The sequence below is a fragment of the Microtus oregoni genome, unplaced genomic scaffold (genome assembly GCF_018167655.1).
Source record: "Microtus oregoni isolate MIOR12 unplaced genomic scaffold, Mior012 000048F_ref0000485, whole genome shotgun sequence".
Classification (NCBI taxonomy): Eukaryota; Metazoa; Chordata; class Mammalia; order Rodentia; family Cricetidae; genus Microtus; species Microtus oregoni.
This window is the reverse complement of record NW_024543222.1, coordinates 6,407,279-6,428,080: the sequence shown is the minus strand read 5'-3', so window position 1 is coordinate 6,428,080 and position 20,802 is coordinate 6,407,279. Positions and strand designations below refer to the sequence as shown.

At 47.0% G+C, this 20,802-nt stretch overlaps 1 protein-coding gene across 2 annotated transcripts in view; it reads right to left on the bottom strand.

The window, feature by feature from the left end:
- The window catches only part of Slc39a11 (solute carrier family 39 member 11), a 441,115-nt gene that overhangs the window by 419,487 nt on the left and 826 nt on the right, over positions 1 to 20,802 (bottom strand). The window contains exon 1 of one of the 2 annotated variants that reach the window (XM_041635709.1): positions 20,279 to 20,776. The exons of the other annotated variant lie outside the window; for it this stretch is intronic. The gene's annotated coding sequence lies outside the window, so the exon portion shown is untranslated. Of the gene's footprint in view, positions 1 to 20,278; positions 20,777 to 20,802 lie in introns of those variants that run through there. 2 annotated transcript variants of the gene reach the window in all.

The window sequence follows — 20,802 nt, the reverse complement described above, 5'->3', positions numbered from 1 at the left end:
CTTACATGGATCTGATCTCTCCATGGGCACAGTACAAGCGCTGCTCACTGAAGCTTCTGGCCCCAGCTTTCCTAGAGGTGTTCAGTATGAGCCCTGGGGTGTGTGGGAAGACAACAGTGGCTGACAGCCATGCCCCCGCCCCCAAGCAGCTCCGGTCAATGAAGGGAAGTCACAATGGGTGAAAGCCAAGCTTTTCTGCCTTGTTGGGGATATACAGCAGGAGGATCCAAGCGGTTGGGGTGCATGTTCGGAAAGTGATTAGGGTTTCTAAGTAACAACTTAGAATCAATCACTTGTCTCATCCACATTTTTGCCAGCTTCCAAAGACTGAATTCCCCAGCAAACAAACGCTCCATCAAAGCAATCTTCACATAAGAGTTTATTTACCCTCTGTGAATAAATTCCCATTGGCGTTCTCTCTCTCTCTCTCTCTCTCTCTCTCTCTCTCTCTCTCTCTCTCTCTTTTGAGACAGAGTTTTCTCTGTGTTAATAGTCCTAGCTGTCCTGGAACTAGCTCTTGTAGACCAGGCTGACCTCAAACTCACAGAGATCTGCCTGTCTCTGCCTCCCAAGCCTGTCTCTGTCTCTGCGCCACTACCACCCGGCTTGTTTTTGTTTTTTTCCAGCAGCTCATCTAGGGACAGAGTTCTGCTTACAGAGGACAATCTTTCATAGCTGTCGTTACTTATTCGATTCAGCAACCACTGGGCAGAGAATACTGTCTCGAAGACAAAGACTTCCCCGATGGCCATTTCAACACCAGCCCACCCCTTCTGGCACTCAGAGGGGCTGACCCCACTAGCGGGTGAGCTGTTTGTTGTCCTAGAGATGTCTCTGGCTGTTCGTATCTGGACTCTGCCTGAAAACAGGGCTAAATATTAACCAAGCCCTAGCGGAACCCACTGTAAAGCATTATTGATTCTCCTAAGATAGAAGCGAGTGTAATGTCATTAAAATGAAATGCTGGGGTTGGCTCACCTGGTCCAGTGAGCACCTGCCTCCCAGTGGACCAAGACAGGAAGCAGGAGGGAGTCAAAGGCACAGGCTAGGCTCTCAGTGCACGGGTACAGAGCTGACACATGGATGGGGACAAGCATCTGTCTCTTCCCTGGCATCGGTGGGGAGCAGAAAGACCAGACTTCTTTCCTGGGACACCGTATCCAGCAGGGAGAGCTACTCACGCCCGTTCCTCTTCTGTTCTGCTGCCACCGGGACCAGAAGCAGAAAAGAAATGTCCTGGCTTAGAGATACAACTGTCTGGCCTTTTTATGAAGCCTGTTAAGAGATGTGATACAAGGGGCCGGAGAGATGGCACAGAGGCCAAGAGCACTCTCTGCTCTTCCAGAGGACCTGGGTTCCAAGCACGGTGGCTCAAACAACCTGTAACTCCAGTTCCAGGGGATCTGATGCCCTCTTCTGGCCTCTGTGAGCACCAGGCACACATGTGATACACAGACAAACATGCCAGCGAAACACCCAAAGGCACAAAAAAGATGGGGGAGGGGTGGTGCAAGGCCCACCCCCAAAGGAATCAGAACTGCTGCGCCGTGGCCCGGTCCACCCATTATTAAGCAGCAGGGGCCCCAGTTGTCTAAGCAGTGGAGAAGGTCCCTTGACAGTACTAGCCACCAAAGAAAGTAACATGGAGGTCTACAGAGAGCCCAGCCTAGGGGCGGGTCTACTAAATAAAGCCTTGCTAACCCTGCACACGGCTCCTCACAAAGTAGACACTGTAAAGGGCCAGGGCAGGGACCCCAGAGGTCAACTTTTAGAGTCCCTGAAGCAAAATCCACAATTAGCCATCACACTAGGGACAGCAGGGGCCAGTCATTCCTCATCAGTAATTCCTATGCCTTGTAGGGGTCTGGGGTAGCAGTCTTGTTCCCGGGTAAGAGAAGTCATTCATTTGAAAGCAAAAATACATAGAGTTGACAAAGAGTATGAAAGGCTGGTCACTCTGTGGTCAGCCAGCATAAAGCATACCCGTCAACAGCAACGCTTCTCCAGAAGAAAAAAAATCATTGAAGACAATTTTAAATGGGTCCCCCACAAGGACAGCATGTGTCAAAGTCTCTGTCAACTTGACATAAACTTAGACACACCTTGGAAGATTCCTCACCCGAGGAGTCACCTTCATTGGGTTGGCCTGTCGGCGTGACTTTGAGGCATTTTTCTTAATTGCAAATTGATGTCAGAGAGCCCAGCCAACTGTGAGCAGTGTTATCTCTGGGCAGGTGGTTCTGGGCAGTATAAGAAAGGTGGCTGAGCAAGCCAGGGGGAGTGAGCAGGTTAGTAAGCTTGGTCATCCGTGGCCTCTCCTGATTGGAGTGTCTGCCTCAGCCTCTTTCGTGAACTGGTGTAAGCAAATGAACCCCTCCCTCCCCAAGTTGCCTTTGGTCATGGTGTTTATCACAGCAAAAGAAGCACACTAGGAGAGCATCCTAGATACCCCGTGTAGGAGAGCATCTTAGACACCCCATGTGGGAGAGCATCCTAGATACCCTGTGCAGTAGAGCATCCTAGATACCCTGTGTAGTAGAGCATCCTAGATACCCCATGTAGGAGAGCATCTTAGACATCCCATGTGGGAGAGCATCCTAGATACCCTGTGTAGTAGAGCATCCTAGATACCCCATGTAGGAGAGCATCTTAGACACCCCATGTGGGAGAGCATCCTAGACACCCCATGTAGGAGAGTGATGTAGGTGGGTCTTCTATCTATCTGTTGCTTTCATTGGTTAATTAATAAAGAAAAATGCTTGGCCTGATAGGTCAGAACATAGGTAGGCGGGGAAGACAGAACAGAATGCTGGGAGGAAGAAGGCAGTGAGGCAGACGCCATGGTGCCAGCCGCCATGGTGCCAGCCGCCAGATCAGACATGCTGAATCTTTCCCAGTAAGCCACCACTTCATGGTGGTACACAGATTATTAGAAATGGGTTAATCAAGATGTGAGAGTTAGCCAATAAGAGGATAGAACTAATGGGCTAGGCAGTGTTTAAATGAATACAGTTTCTGTGATTATTTAGAGTGTAAAGCCAGGCATTCCTGCCGCCCACTGTTCCTTCTATGGGAGAGCATCCTAGATACCCCGTGTTTCTTAATGTAAACCGAATATTAAGCACCTTGGGGAAGCTGGGACTTCAGCACTAGGAAAATGCCTGCGGCTGTAGGTCCCTCTCTCCCAGGAGGGAAGGTCCGCAAGTGTAGACCAGGCTTTTCTTGAACTCACAGAGATCCCCCTGCCTCTGACACCCAAGTGTTGGGATTACCACCACCTCCTAGCTCTTAATTACTCTTCTATTGCTGGGAGAAAACACCAAAACCAAGGCAACTTAGAGAAGGAAGAGTTTAATTGGGCTTATGGCTCTAGAGGGTTAGAGTCCATGGTGGCCGAGTGAAGACATGGCGGGTAGCAGGAATAGCTGAGAGCTCACATCTCAAACCACAAGCAAGAGGCAAAGAGCGCATTAGGGCTTTTGAAACCTCAAGGTTCATCTCCAGTGACACACCTCTTCCAATGAGAACACACCCCCTCATCCTTCCAAACAGCTCCATCAACTAGGGAACAAGCATTCAAACATATGAGCCTTTGGAGGTTGGGGGTAGAGGTTCTCGGACCACTCCAGCAGGAGACTCTGGCCTCCCTTGCCTGGCCTTGCTCCAAAGAGTGCCAAGAAAACTGAGATGGTGGCTTGAACCCACAGGCTGAGACAGAAAGATCACTTGAGCCCTGGAGTTTGGGGTCAGTCAGGAGGACGTGGTAAGACTACAAGGGAAAAAAGTTGCTGTGGTCGAGAGAGACCCAGATACTCTTAGTAAAGGCAAAGTCTCTGAACTAGCATGCTGTCTCTCTGTCTTTGTCTCTGCCTCTTTCTCGAGTTCCTGTCTATATCCACCCTATCCTACCTACCTTTCAAAAGTGCGTTCTCAAGCCAGGCCTGATGGTGCGCATGTGAACACCCAGCACTGAGGGTGGCAGAGGCAGAGACAAAAAAAAAAATCCATTAGCTGAGGCTAGCCTGAGCTACATAATATCTGTCTTAAAATTAACAAAACATGAAAGTGTTCTCTAGAAGTAAAAATTTATGTTAAAAAACAACAAACTCAAGCTCGAGAGATGGCTCAGGAGTGAAGTGCACTGGCTGCCCTTGCAGAGGACCTGGGATCAATTCCAGCAGCCACATGGTGGCTCACAACTATCCGTAACTATAGCCCCGGGGCACAGGATGTCCTCTTCGGGCCTCCTCAGGCACTGCAAGCACATGATGCACAGACATAACATATATGCAGGCAAAACACCCACATACACACAATTAAAAAATTAATTAAAATTAACGTATTTTTAAAATTTCCCTTAATGGAGTAGAACTCCATGTCCATCTCACAGGGCTGGGGAGTGATTTTGAGGGTACAAGCCAAGAAACTCTGACTCCCCGTGAGCTGACGGTTCGGTGCCAGGATCCCCCTTCCTCCATCTCTTCCTCCTGTTGGTCTTTAAATGACACTGACATGGGGAGTTTAATACAGAGCTGAGCAAGAGGGAAAGACCCTTAGCATGACAGCTAATGAAGAGTGGGCTCCCATCTGTTCCAATAGAGAAGAGGACGGGAGCCAGCTCAGCCAGCCAGTGAAGCCCCAGGAGCCAAATCACTCCATCTGATGAGCTGCCAAAAACAAGGGACAGTTCAACTGCTCCCAAAGATTGGAAGCCTCCCTCCCTTTCAGGTCTCCGATACACTGGGAATATCCCATTATCAAAGAACAGCAGGGGCCAGGGAGGTGGCTCAGTTAGTAACAGCATGGAGTTCCAATCCCCAGCGTCCCCATGAAAGCCAGAAGCTGTGATACAAGCCTACAATCCTGGTGTTAGAGAGGTGCAGACAAGAGGAGCCCACGGGATCCCATAGCCGGTCCAGCCAATTGATGAGCTATAGATTCCATGAGAGCTGCTATCTCAAAACACAAGGTGGAGGAGAGCTGGAGAGATGGCTCAGTGGCTAAGAACACTGGCTCCTCATCCACCAGACCCGGGTTCAATTCCCAGTATTGACACAGAGGCTCACAACCATCTATGACTCCACTTGCAACAAACCTAGCACCCTCTATGGCCTCCACAGGCACCACACACACACACACACACACACACACAAAGTCTACATAGATATATGCCAAAAGAACATTCGTACACTTAACATTGTTTAAAAAGTGAAGAGTAACATACACAACATAGCTATACCTCCAGCCTCCACACACATGCACACGTACCTACATGCACATATATACACCCAACACACACACACACAACAGAGCATATGAGCTCACGTTTAAAACTTGCTTCCAGTGCATTGAACTCATGCTGTATGTGTTTCTCAGCACGCTTCTTTGTTTCTCATCCATCACTCTCTGACGGTCACCAAGAAATAATGGCAGCCTTTTACAAAGGAGACCGGTCACTGTCCAAGGAGACTGAACATTCTTTTTGTTTTAATTGATTTTTATTGAGCTCTACATTTTTCTCTGCCCCCCTCCCTGGCTCTCTCCTCCCCCTTCACCCCTCCCCCAAGGTCCCCATGCTCTCAATTTACTCAGTAGATTTTTGTCTTTTTCTACTTCCCATGTAGATGAGATCCATGTATGTCTCTCTCAGAGTCCTCATTGTTGTCTAGGTTCTCTGGGATTATGATTTGTAGGCTGGTTTTCTTTGCTTTATGTTTAAAAACCACTTATGAGTGAGTACATATGATAATTGTCTTTCTGGGTCTGGGTTACCTCACTCAAAATGTTTTCTAGATCTATCCATTTGCCTGCAAATTTCAAGATGTTATTTTTTTCTGCTGTGTAGTACTCCATTTTATAAATGTACCACATTTTCCTTATCCACTCTTTGGTCGAGGTTGTTTCCAGGTTCTGGCTATGACAAACAATGTTGCTGTGAACATAGTTGAGCACATGTCTTTGTGGCACAATGGAGCATCCTTTCGGATATATACCCAAAAGTGGTATTGCTGAATCTTTAGGTAAGTTGTTTCCTAATTTTCTGAGAAATTGCCACACTGATATCCAAAGAGGTTGTACTAGCTTGCACTCCCACCAGCAATGCACAAGTGTTCCCTTTACCCCACATCCTCTCCAGCATAAATTGTCGTCAGTATTTTTTATCTTGGCCATTCTTACAAGTGTAAGATGGAATCTCAGAGTTGTTTTGATTTGCAACTCTGATAACTAAGGATGTTGAGCATTTCTTTAAGTGTCTTTCAGCCATTTTAGTTTCCTCTGTTGAGAGTTCTATTTAGATCTGTACTCCACTTTTTTGTTGGATTATTTGATTTTTGATGACCAATTTCTTGAGTTCTTTGTATATTTTGGAGATCAGGCCTCTGTCTGATGTGGAGTTAGTGAAGATATTTTCCTATTCTGTAGGCTGTCATTTTGTCTTGTTTACTGTGTCCTTTGCTTTACAGAAGCTTTTCGGTTTCAGGAGGTTCTGTTTATTAATTCTTTTTTTAGTGTTTATGCTATTGGGGTTATACTTAGGAAGTGGCCTCCTGTGCCAATGCATTCAAATGTACTTCCCACTTTCTCTTCTATGAGGTTCAGTGTGGCTGGCTTTATGTTGAGGTCTTTGATCCCTTTGGACTTGAGTTTTGTGTATGGTGATATTATGGGTCTATTTTTATTTTTCTACAAGTTGATATCCAGTTATGCCAGCACCATTTGTTAAATATTTTTTTTTTCCATTTGATTTTTTTTTTTTTTGCTTCTTTGTCAAAAATCAGGTGGTCGTAGGGGTGTGGATCAATATCCGGGTCTTCGATTTGGTTCCATTGGTTCTCCTGTTTGTTTTTATGCCAATACCGAGACTGAACATTCTTATAGCACACACGGATGCTGCATACCCTTTTCCGGGTCTTGAGAGGTGCAGACAATGTTTCGTGTCTTTTTCTGAGGCGTGAGGGTCAGGCTGCCTTTGGGCTGAATGGGGTCTCCCTTCTCCTCCCATGCCCTGTGGATACAAGATAACCCAGGGTACCCAGGAAAGTCTTTGGCAGTCCAGACTGCAGCAACAGCTTCAAGTACATAAGTGGTGGCTTCCATACATGTGTCAACAAAACTCTCCCCCAGCCCATCACTAGACTTCTTTCTGTTCCTACAATATGTCCTTATGATTTTCAATGCTGGTTTTCTTGCTCATCTGTCAGGTTTCAATGGAGAACCTAGAACCATCTTTCCTTCCTTCCTGTCATTGTCGGCTTCACTTGGAGATACACTGGTCTCCATGTTTGCTGTTAAAGTAGCTGGACAACCACTAATACCAGAAAATGAAAGGCAAACATTTCTCTTTTTTTTTTTCCAGTGACTTACTTCTTAAACATTTCCCAATGTGCTGCTTATATGGCATTTTTCAGAAGAAATGGCGTTCTTCACCAGAGGAACTCAGACTGAAGCCTGCCCACTAGGGCTGCTATGGGCACGCTCCTCTGTCCCCACTTGCCTCTGGAAATGGCTGAGCATCTTTCCGAGTGTAAGCAACCTTGCATCCCTGAGAGCCTGCACTAGAGACGGGCTTTACATAGGTACAGATGGGTATCATCACATCTTTAATTAAACACAATACAGCCCCACTGCCTTGGTCTTTACTTCTATTTTTTGTGTGTGTCAGTGTTTTGCTTGCATGTATGTATTATACCAGTGTGTGTGCCTGGTGCTCAAAGAGGCCCACAGCTCCCTCTACAGAATGGCGCCCAGACGTGTGGACAACTGAATCCACTGAAATCCTGAGAAAGCTTGGGAAAGAGTAAAGCACGTTTTCTTGGTAGCAGCAATTTCTCGGGTCTGCTCTGCTTGCTAGAGGCAAGCAAGCGCTCTCATCTAAGAGAGGCTTCCTGACTCAGCTTTAGCTGCAAAACCCTGCAGCTCTTAAAGAGGTCCTGCTACGAAACACTTAAACGGTATTGATGAAAAGCTGAAAGCATGCTTTTCGGTTTTCAGCCGTAGCAGGAAAAAAGCTGAGTTGTTTTAAAATGCCGGCTTTCTGGGCCGTCCTGCCAGGGCAAACTCTGACTGTTTGAGGCAGGAGGGACAGCTACAGAGAGAGGACTTGAGTGTTGTCTGTGGACATAATGCTGCAGCTTACTTGCTGGCAAGGACCTTGAAACACTGTAGACTTGTGGCACTGGATGAGGCTCTGGCTGGTACCTCAGCCACAAGGTTGGAATGACAGAAAGCAAAGGAATGGGCTGGATCTAGCTGCCAAAGCCATGGCTTTAATCCTACCCATATTACTCAGTAATTTAAAGGCTCGTGTGGTCAAAAAAGAAAGATATACAGAAAAGAAAGATTCAAAGTCAAAGAAAATATTTAAATGATTTACAGTGTGTTAAAAATTTATGCAGGCTAAAAGTTAAAGTTCTTAGATATGAATATGAATAATTTGCATTGATATGGATTTTGCTTTAGTGATTTAAATTTAAGGTCAATCTTGTTATATGTATATATATGTATGTATTATGATTGTGTAGTTCTTTTAAAAATGTAATGTATATAGGTTGTTAATGGATAATCATTAATGATAGTCAAGCTTGTAGTCATGTTAGTTAGATTTTCTAGATATATAGAGATATGTTTCAGTTAAATAGACATTTTTCGTATCTTTCAAAGAATACAGAATATAGCTTTTTTTTTTTTTTTTTTTTTTTTTTTTTTGGTTTTTCGAGACAGGGTTTCTCTGTGGTTTTGGAACCTGTCCTGGAACTAGCTCTTGTAGACCAGGCTGGTCTCGAACTCACAGAGATCCGCCTGTCTCTGCCTCCCGAGTGCTGGGATTAAAGGCGTGCGCCACCACCGCCCGGCAGAATATAGCATTTTTAAATGTTTTAATAACTTAGGGTTTTTCATGACAATGAGACACTCTGCTCCTGGCAGCACCAATCTACTTCAAGAAGAAGATGGGCATCAGAGAGGATTCTTATGGAGTTTGATAGCTATTTGGGCAAGAAAACTGCTCTTACCTGGACTATTACATAAACTGGCCACAGAGAACCCGCAGAGAGAGGACTACTGAACTTGCCTAAAGGTGAAATGATCTTTCGGGGTTCCTGATTCATGAAAGAGTCTGCAAGACATTCTTCAGGACAAGCAGATAGTGACTGCCTTTGAAATTTCTTGCTTCATGGAAATGTCTGCCGGAAACTATGGGCCTGTAGGCCGAAGATGGATGCTCCAACAGTACAGAGGAACTTTGGGTGACTGTCCAGGCAGCAAAATGTCTCTGTCATTTCTAGAGTTTTGAAAGTTGCTTATTTCTTATTTACTTAGGTAATATTATATCCTTCTGGAGTCTTTGATGCAGTTGAAGAATATATAGATAGTTATTTTCTTTTGTTATGATAAAAGATAAGGTAGATGTAAATATTGTAACTGTAATTCTTTCTTGATAACTGTTTTGTTATATGTAATTTTGCTATGTTAAAGTTAAAGCCTTCTTTTTTTGTTTAAACAGAAAAAGGGGAAATGATGTGGAAGTGTCATATATCAATCTGTTGATTTCATTGGTTAATTAATAAAGAAACTGCTTGGCCCTCATAGGTTAGAACATAGGTGGGTGGAGTAAACAGAACAGAATGCTGGGAGGAAGAGGAAGTGAGCTCAGAGGCCATACTCCCCTCTCCTCTCTGGGGCAGACGCGATGAAGCTCCAACCCAGGATGGACGTAGGTTAGAATCTTCTCGGTAAGCACACCTTGGGGTGCTACACACATTATTAGAAATGGGCTAGTCCAGGTGCGAGAGTTAGCAGAGAAGAGGCTAGATATAATGGGCCAAGCAGTGTTTAAAAGAATACAGTTTGTGTGTTGTTATTTTGGGGCATAAGCTAGCCAGGTGACCAGGAGCTGGGGCGGCAGGAACACAGCCTGCAGCTCCCTCAACAAAGAGGGTATCAGATCCCCTGGAAGAAGAATTATAGGTGGATGTAAGGGTCCTGGGAGCTGAGCCCGGGTCCCCAGGAAGAACCACAAGGGCTTTTAACCACTAAACCATCACCCCACACTCTTCATCTCCCCCACTGCTGGGATCATGCCCAGCCTAGGTCTTGGTGCTAAGCCAAAAGAGAAGCACCTTTGTCTTGAGTTTGTCGTTTCCTGCATCAGTCACGGGTCCAATAGAAACAGATGGCCCAGTAGAAACAGAGAAATGCATGCCATAAAGGAACCACGTGCAGAGGAATGGGCGGCAGTAAGGAAGTTGGCAAGGGATGAGTCTGGAGACAAGGTCAGCCAACCCTGAAGCAGAAGAGTGAAGGAGGAACGATGTCACGAGAGGCCCTGAGGAAGTGCTACAGTCTAAGGGCCACTGAAATCACAGTAGATTCCTTTGATCTCCCTTTGCTGGCTGGGCTCGATTGGCTCAGTGGGCAACTGAGACGGTGAAGCAGGGAAGAGGCACACACAGAGGCATAGAACATCCTCTCATTTGTCTCCCAATGCTCTGTTCCGATATCGGGTGCACAATTTCCACCAAGAGAGACTGGGGCTACAGCTCAGTGACAGAGAGCATTTCCCCAGCATGCACGAAGCCCTGGGCTTGGTCCCCAGCACAGCAAACCATAAGATAACTAAACTGACAAGATCAATTACAAAGTAAATACTTCGGGAGCTAGGGAGATAGGTAAACTGCTTGCTATGCAAGCATGGGGACCTGTGTTTGGGTTCCTAGAGCCCATATAGAAGCAGGGCACCGTGGGGCATGTCTGTAAGCCCAGTGCTGGGAATAGAGACAGGCAGAGATCCTACGGGCTCACCACCTAGCCAGGTCAGATGAATAGTGAGCTTTGGGTTCAGCAAGAGAGCCCTGTCTCAAAAAATAGGATGGAGAACAACTGAGGAAGACACTTGACATTGACCTCTGGCTTCCCTACATGACCCCATGAGAGTGCTCACACACAGTTGCACACACGCGTATGCACCATCACCCCACACAGATAATAATAATGAATAAACACTCAGAGCAAGAGACGAGCACCAGTAGGCTTTCTAACATGACAGTGCTTCAGATCCTAAAGAGTTTTCCAAAAATAACTCCAGGACCTGTGGGCTCCAACAGAGATGAAGAATGGGACTTCTAGCTTCTCAAAAGGCGTTTGAAGTGGGCAGCTCCCAAGGACTCAATTCTAATCTTGCTTGTATCTATCTCCCTTGGGAAAATGGAGCTTTGGTACATGAGTGTTCAAATGCAGGAGACTGCTGCCTGCATCTGTACCAAAAGCACAGTCAAAAGGAAAGGAAAGGCGGTGGTGGGATGGTTCAGTGGGCAAAGCACTTTCTGTGCAAGGGGATGACTTGAGTGTAATCCCTGGAACCCATGCTAAAATGGAAGGAAAGAAGCAACTCCACAAGGTTGCTGTGGGATAATGCTCTTCTACACTGTAAAGATTTGTTACTTGTATTGGTCTAATAAAACAATGATTGGCCAGTAGCCAGGGCAGGCAAAAAAGATGCAATGACCAGACTAAGAGAATTCTGGGAAGAGGAAAGGCAGAGACACAGTCACAAGCCAGACACAGAGGATGCAAGATGAGAATGCCTTACTGAGAAAAGATACCAAGTCACATGGCTAAACATTAGTAAAAATTATGGGTTAATTTAAGTTGCAAAAGCTAGTTAGTAAAAGCCATGAGCTGATGTGAGAGGTCCTGTCTATGCATTGCTTTTATTGGTTAATGAATAAAGAAACTGTGTTGGCCCTATTGACAGAACTTAGATAGGCAGGGAAAACTAAACTGAATGCTGGGAGAAAAAATGGCAGAGTCAGAGAGAAGCCATGTAGACCCGCTGGAGCCGGACAAAACTTTACCTGGTAAGCCACAGCCACATGGCAATACACAGATTACTAGAAATGGGTGAAATTCAGATGTAAGAGTTAGCCAATAAGAAGCTAAAGCTAATGGGCTAAGCAGTGATTTCATTAATACAGTAACTGTGTGGTTATATCAGGACTAAGTGGCCAGGAACCAATGAGCGGCCTCCTCCTTACTACACTGAGCAATAGGCCAAACCCTTTATAATTAATGTAAGCCTCTGTGTCTTTATTTGGAATTGAACAGCTGTGGGACCCAGCAGGACAGAAACATCCACCTACACAAGGTCATCCTCTGACCTCCAATTGCACACCATGTCAGTTTGCATAAACACAATATAATTGATTTTTTTTATTTCATGTATATAAGTGTTTGTCTGCACATACACATGTGCATGCCTGGTGCCTGAGGGGGTCAGAAGGGGCATCAGTTCCCCTGAAACTGTAATTATAGACAGTTGTGAGCTGCTATGTGGGTGCTGAGAACCAAGCTCTGTGCTCTTAACCACTGAGCTATCTCTCCATCCCCAATCAATACGTTTGTTTAAATGCCCAGGCTCTTCCATGATTCAGTCAAATGATTGTGTTTTCCTCAATGTTCAGTTTATAGAAGACCCTCTTGCAGTGGACCCGAGTGTGGTTCTCAGTGGGCAGATGGAACGCATGGCTGCAGGAACAGGAGGCTGAGGGCTCACATCTTGAACCCCAGACACAAAGTAGAGAGACACATGGGAAAGGACACGAGGCTTTGAAACCTCAAAATCCACCCCCAGTGACATACACACTCCAGCAAGGCCACACCTCATAAGCCTCCCCAAACAGTGCCACCGACTGGGGACCAAGTGTTCAAATGCCTGAGACCAAGGCTGACTTTTATCACTCAAATCACCATACGCAGTATAGCTGTTGTGGAGTATGCATCTGTAAATAGACTCGACCCAGAAACTTCCAGATGAGAGATCAGAGGGCTCCCATGCAGCAGCGTCTGCATAATTCCATACACAACATTCAAAAGTGCAAAGACAGGGCCGGAGAGATGGCTCAGAGGTTAAGAACACTGACTGCTCTTCCAGAGGTCCTGAGTTCAATTCCCAGCAACCACATGGTGGCTCACAGTAGTTTAATGAGATCTGGTGCCCTCTTCTGGCATGCAGGCAGACATAGAAGGAATGTTGTATACGTAATAAATAAATAAATCTTTAAAAAAGAAAGTGCAAAGATGTCTCACACTTTGGCATGAGGACACCAGTGCTGGATTTGAATATAAATGAACTCACGTTAATGCAAACCTAATCAAAATGAGGAGAACAGAGGCCCTAGTAGTCAGCTACAGCTACTCTCTGCTAAGTGGGCATGGTGTGCCTGCCAGTTTGCCGTCTGAATAATTATGTTTAAGCCCGTCGTTGGTGCTGCCATCCGCTTCGGTCCGAGAGGCTTCCTTCTTCAGTGAGTGCCAGTTGCTGCAGAGGCTCGCAACTGGTCTCACCGCTGATTAACTACTGCAGGCTCACCCTTCAACCTGTCTCCATACCACCACTTTCAGGGCTCAAAGAATGTCATGAAAGACCAGAAGGAAGAACGTTAGAGCCTGATGAAGAGGTGGAGAGACAGGAAACAGCGTCTTCCCAGCATGGCATGGCCGACATGCTCCTGAACTCACGGCAGCCATGATTACCACCACATAAGAAACTGGGCACAAGATTGGTTCCATCATCATTCTGTGGGGATGTTGAAGAAGGGGTCCCTGAGGACCTAAGCAGTTGGCAGTTTCTGGGGAAAGAAGAGACGTTTTCCTCAGTGATGTAGCCACTGGTAAGTTGTCCATGCTCCTGAGATAGCAACCATAATTAAACTCACTGGGTCACTAAAACAAAAGACCTGAAAATAGATGGTTGGGAAGACTGGGAAAGGGAAGGGATCAATGGAGAAGGGGGAGATGGTAATGGAAGACAAATATGATCAAAGGGAATTATTGACATGTGTGAAAATGGCATAATAAAGCCCATCCATGTATATCATTATGGGGTGATTAAAAAATTTTAAAATAAACAATGTTCATAAAAACAGTATAAATGAACTCAATATGAATTGTCTCTCTCCTTTAGAGTGAGAGGCAACGTGATTATATCTCATAGATACATTTTTAGCATGCCAAGAATTACTTACTGACGAAGTTAAATTACTCATGGATTCTACAAACACTCTGTGTCAATTATATGCCCGAGGCTGTTCTAGAAGCTGGGGATTCAGGGAGACAAAAGACAGTGCAGTTCTCCACTCCTTGTAGTAGGAGACACTTGATCCAAAATATACAAATCAATCTCTGAGATGGCTCAGTGCGTGGAGTGCTTGTTCCCAAGCTGAGAACCTGAGTTCGATCCCTGGACCCCACAAGGTGGAAGGAGAGAACCGACTCCCCAACTCCTGCAAGTTGCCCTGTGACTTCCACCTGCACCGCCCCCTGTGTGGTGTGTGTGTGTGTGTGTGTGTGTGTGTGTGTGTGTGTGTATAAAATACACAAATAAATGACCTTGCAATTTCAGTACAGTAGCAAATGCTGCGATGAAAATACATAGGCAATAAAGCGTGGGGGCTGCCACACCAGTTCCAGAGGGCAGCCAGGTGACTTTCACATCAGCTCTGCCACTTCCTCAATGATTGGGAGCAAATCGGAAGCCTCCCTGCCCCAATTTCCTCCTCCATAAAGATAAGAACCAGGATCCTGCTCTGGAGCATCGTCGGATATGAGAGAACGGAGTAAGGTTGCTCGCACCGTGACGTTTGGTCAATGTGAGCCTTTGTTATTTCACCTGCACTGGTCCAGGTTGGCTCCCCAGCCTAGGATGACCTGGCGAGAGAAACAGCAAGAAAGCCTTCCTTCCTAAGAACCAAAGACCAGGGAGGCTGCGGGTGACGGAGGGAAGGAGAAGTGAGGCTGCGCAGGGGCTTTGAAGGTCTTCACCAGCTAGCCCCTGACCGAAAAAAAAAAAAAAAGGATAGCCAGCTTCCATGCAGGAGGTATTCAAGGGTTTAACTATTCAAATAAGCAAACAGAAAGGATCTGGTGCACAGAAGCAAAGCCAAGAGAATGAGAAGTCCAGGGTCATCCATGGCTACAAAGTAAGTTTGTGGCCAGCCTGGGCTACATGAGACTTAGTGGTAGGCCTCGAAGGCCATTCCTGATGGTTCTCTTCTACTCTTTTAGTGCTGGAGAACAGAGCTGGGTGGAAGGCAGAAGAGGACAAGCCAAAGCAGGAGCTCAGTGCTCCCTGGAGCACCCAGCACACCACGAGGCCCCATGGCAGGAGCTGTGAGCGGCCAGCATGAGGCATGGACTGTGGTCCTCACAATCGCCCTTTACAGTCAGAGCGCTGAGGACCTGGGGAGCCCAGACACGCAGTCTCCTTCACCAGAGGAGATGCGTACCTAACTCCTAGTGGAAAGGTAATCCCTCGGGTATCTGCAAACGGCCAAGTCAAACACCCACCCCTTCTACCACAAATGTCACCTCCAGCAGACACAGGCTGATAAATGCTGCCATAAAGATAAGATGTCAAGACAGCCAGCATTAATCCTATCGGCATCTCAGGCCAAGAGCAAACACCAATTATCTGAATCCCACTGGGCAAGCGTGTAGGATTCAGCCTTCTATGCAACCCCTAGCTGGCTTTTATTGACAAGGTCTAGTCTCTGCTTCCTCAAATGCCACCTCCCCCACTTTCCTTTTTCCCCTCCTTCTTGCTCTCTCCCTTAGCCAGAGCTAAATTTCTGATTTCCACTTCAAGTAAGTCTGCCACTTTCCCCGACTATCCTCTGTGTGAGCGTATCTGAGATGTGAATATCACTCCCTCCAGGGCAAGGGCGCACACCAAGCTCACAGGCTCGCCTTTCAGGTCCGTGTATGCATGCAGGAATACGGCCATGTCACATCTGAGGGGAGGTTTGAGACAGGGGTTGGACCGGGATCTGGGTGAGACCAGTCTTGTATGGATGTCTAGAAACCATTCAGCAAGGGATGGTTAAAAGTCCTTCATGCCTTTTCCTATGCATCCTTTGTGTAGACACCTTGTCGTTATACAATCTAAAAGCATGGCATATTTTCTAAGTATCATCTGGGTCATTTTGCATAAGACTTAAAGTATGGGACCCTTTCCCAGGCACCAGGCTGTCCCAAGAAAGACGCACGGTATCTGAAAATCTGTTAGGAACTTGCGTTCGTGTAGCAAAATGCCTGAAGCCAGCAACTTAAATAGAGAAAGGGGCTGCTTTTTCCCAGTTTGAGTGATTGGTTGACCCCTTGCTTCGGGTTTGCAGTGAGTCAGCCCATCACAGGGGGAGCACGCAGCAGAAAGTGAAGACGCTCACCTCATGGCCAGAAAGCAAAGAGCAAGCAAGGAGAGGGCAAAGGTCACATAGTCCCCTTCAAGGGCATACTTTCAATGACCTGACTTCACACGAGACCCTACCTCTTAAAGATTCCCCACATCCCCAAAGCACCACCCCATGAACCAACCTCTAGCCTGTGGACCTGTAGCAGATGCTCAATATCCAAAGTACAGCAAGATTCTTCTGTTTTAAGCATTATTCAAGCTAGCTTTCTATATTTCTATTAAAAAGTAAGAAGGGTGAGGAGCTAGAGAGCTGCCACAGCAATGAAGAGCCTTGGCTGCTCTTCCAGGACTCCTGAATTCTATTCCCAGAACCTATATGGTGGCTTACAACCCTCCATAATGCCACTCCCTGGGGTTCTGACGCCCTCTTCTGGCCCCTATGGGCACTGCATGCACACAGTATACATAAATGCAGACAAAACACCCATATGCCTAGAATAAAAATAAGTTGATTTCAGTTGGGCATGGTGGTGCATGCCTTTAATCCCAGCACTTGGGAAGCAGAGGCAGGTGGATTGCTGAGTTCAAGGCCAGCCTGGTCTACAGATCAAGTTCTAGGACAGCCAGGGCTACACAGACAGTCCCCGTCCTGAAAAAAAAAAAAGATTTCTGTGTTTTTGTTTGTGTTAAGTAAGCAAGGGCCAAGCATTGTAGTGGCACGTGCCTACAAACCCAAGCATTCACAAGGCTGAGGCAAAAGTAAAAGAGTACCTCAGGGCTGGAGAGATGGCTCAGAGGTTAAGAGCATTGCCTGCTCTTCCAAAGTTCAATTCCCAGCAACCACATGGTGGTTCACAGCCATCTGTAATAGGGTCTGGTGCCCTCTTCTGGCCTGCAGGCATATACACAGACAGAATATTGTATATATAATATATAAATAAATAATATTTTAAAAAATAAAAAAAAGAGTACCTCAAATTCAAAGTCAGCCCACAGCTACATAGAGAAACCCTGTCTTCCTCCCCCACACACCCAAAACACAAGAGCAAAACCACAAACATGATGACTCAGACCAGTAACCCTAACCCTCAGCAGGCTAATGCAGGAGTACTGCCGCGGATTCGGGACCAGCTCGGGCTCCTGCTGAGGTCCTAAGAGGAAGAAAAACAGGCCAAGGACAAACCTTTCCCCTCAGTGTTCTCAATGACACAAGGGTACACACAGGCCTCAAGAAAAAGTGGTACATTATGTCCCCAACTTGGAAAGGCAACCCTCCTGCTAACGTCCCAATACTTGGCCAGCAGGCATGGCTGCACCGTGCTCCCCAGCCTGTCAACCTAACTGCAGAGATCCCTCTGCAGTGAATGTTGGTCAGTGCTGTCTGGGCCATCTTGATATTCTGAAACCTTTTTAAAGCTAATCAGGAGACTCAGTAAAAAGATCCGGGACTCCAAAAACAAGTGTACCTGTTTGCTTTTCTGTTGTTGTGATAAAATATTCTGGCCAAAAGCAACTTGGGGAATTATTTCACCTGACACCTTCTAGGTCACAGTTCATCACTGATGGAAGGAATGATAGGTCAGGAATTCAAGGCAGGAACCTGGAGGCAGAGACCATGAAAGAGTACTGTTTAGTGGCTTGCTTACCTTATAGAGCCCAAGCCCACCTGCCCAGGGATGACCTTACTCACAGTGGCTGGGCCCTCCTACAACAGTTAGCGACATTTTTAAATGCCTCACAGACATGCCCAAAAGTCAATCTGATCAAGGCAATTCTTCAACTGAGGTTCCCTCTTCCCAGGTGACTCTAGGTTTGTGTCCAGTTGACACCATGACAACAGGCTTGGCCACCAAGCAGCTTGGTGACCTCAGGCGGGTTACTTAGTCCTCCAGAACCTTAGTTATCTGTGATGCCACCTCTGTATAGGATCCTTATGAGAAGTAGAGATGACATATGCGGACAATATATGGCGCTCTGAATGGCAGCGAGGACTGGGGAAGAATGCCTGTTTGATTCCAGGGACTTGAGTGGAGCCGAACAGAACTGGTCAAACATTGGCTGCTTGAAGTGCTACAGCTTAAAGTTTGAGCTAAAAGGAAGACTGATACCGGAAGTCACACTCAAGGTTCTGAAGAGATGGCCCAGTGCTTAAGAGTGCTCGCTGCTCTTGCAGAGGACCGGAATTTGGTTCCCAGCTCACAAACACCTGTGACTCTAGCTCCAGGGGATATAACACCCTTTTTTTGGCCTCTGCAGATACTGTACAAACATACACAGGTACACACACCCATAGATTTTTCAAAGATTAAATTAAAATCAAAGCCACATTCAACACATCCCTGCATCCAATCATAAACTGAAACTAAACTCTATCAGTACCCTTGCACTTCCTACTAGCTTAAGTGACCTCTGTCCCCAACATCCCCAGCACAGTGCCTGCTCTAGCTGCTTGGGCTGCACTCTTTGCCCAGTTGCTGGTTTTCATAGTTCTAGCTGATAGGCGGAAAACATCAGGAAAGGAGGGGGGCTGCTCCACGAATTCTGGGGTAAAGATTGGAGGCTTGGAAAGCAGGGCCAAAGGCACATGTTCCCAGGGCCCAAGGAGCTTTTCCAGTGCCCAGGCTGAGAAGATATCTGGGAAGAGCCCTGAGCAGGAAGAGGGGCAACAGTGGCATCTTCAGGCCAGTCTGGCGAACTCAGTCAAGGAAACGGCACCAAGGCCGGGAAAGCGAACCCCGATCTCAAAACACGCTTAGCAGTGGGGCTTCTCACACAGAGAGCCCCAAGTCCCACACTAACTGGTCTGTAGCCAGCCCCGTCCCCCTCATTGCGGAGAAGGCTTTAGCAACTCTTTTGGAGTTGGAAGCTTGAGGAACTAGCATTAGGTTCCAGGACAAGCCACAGCCCATGGTTCTGAAACTGGGTGCATCAATAAGACATCAAGCAGCTTGCATAACTCCTGGGAAGGATGGGCAAATAAGTCGAGGAGGCAGGCACAAAAGCGGGGGAGAGCATTCCCAGTCCAAAGCAGGCCACCGGGTGATGGGGGCGGGGCATAGCCTGAGGACACCCGTCACCGGCACCAGCCCTTGCGAGCTATGGCTGCAGTCTCGTCCCTGCCACCCCTCATAAGATGCTGCAAGCCACACTATGCCTCCACCAAGATGAAACCCCCGCACTCTGGCAGCACGAAGCCTCCAAATCCCCAGTTAATTTTGTCTTTTGAACCAGTCCCAGTTCCCAGGCAGGCGCACAGGTACAAGGAGCCCTGGGGAAAGGTCTTGCCAGACAGAGTCGCACTTGCCTAACACAGGAAACAGATTCTCAGGCTCAGAAGCAAACCGCCTGCAGCCTGCAGAGTGAGATCGTAGGAACGACTGCACATCGCAGCTACGCCACCAGGAGGCGCGCTGTACTGGGAACACTGACGGAGAAGGAACTCTAGAGCCAAGAGGCTTATGATTACTGAGATAACACCCCTCCCCAAAGTAAATAAAATTCTTCCTGAGATAACACCTCTCCACAAGGTAAATAAAATTCCCTGTGCATCGGGTAGGAACACTGTCATAATAAAGCGCTTATTTAGATATCAATCTATTGCTGTGACATTTGTCTCAAAATAGTGACGATGGAGAACGGGAGCGAAAACCCAGAGGCTGCGACACAGTACTGCTGAATACATAATACTGTTCTCTCTGCATTAACGTAGGTAGGGATTCTTCAACAGCAAACTTTTCCACAACGAAGGGGAGCAGAGCAGAATGTCCAGGATTTCTCACTGGGTCAATCGTAAGGTGCCCTATCCTCAGGCATCATGGACTCCCCACCGGTCTCCATCACAGGAGGACTGCAACAGGGGAAACCTGCTTTGTGGCTACTAAACAGTAATGAAAATAAAATGGAAGATCCAAAGAACTAATCAGCAATAAAACAAATGCTTTAAGGGGTGACCACTGTACGTGGTGCTCTTTACGATCAACAAACACAGGCTCAAACTAGTCTTCCTATAAAGTTGCATTTGACCAACGTTCTTGAAAAACGAAGGAGCTGGGGCTACTGCACCCAGACGCCAGGCCACCCAGGAAGCTATACCTTGACGTTGCTCACTGGATCGACCACAGCTGTCACGCTGATCTCCAGCTGTTGAGGCCAGAGGATTAGGAAAGAGTCCTAAGGTCCTGTCCTGGATGACGTGGTCTTGCCAGGGCACAGGTGTGCACTTAAAGAGTGACGGCAACACGGCCACGGGTGCGTCTTTGACATGATTAACCCGCTCTGCGAAGCTCTTCTCTCACAAGGAAAGGGCAAGGGTGCGACGTAGGGGGTTCCAGGTCACTGTAAGGCTTTGACCAGCTAATACCAGCTCAGCGCTTAACTCAGCGACCTTAACAACCTCGCTTCTCCAAGGAAACCAGTGCTCGGGGCAGGCGAGAAGGCACAGCGGGTAAAGGCTATTGCTTCCAAGTCGAATAGCCTCTGTCTAAGGTTCTATCCTGAGACCCAGAAGGCAGGAGGGACCCTCCCGCAAGTCGTTCTGTGACCTCCACACGTGCCCTACGCGGAGTGACAGGAGAAGGGGGAGGGAAAGGAAGATGAGGAAGAGTTCTGATGTTAAG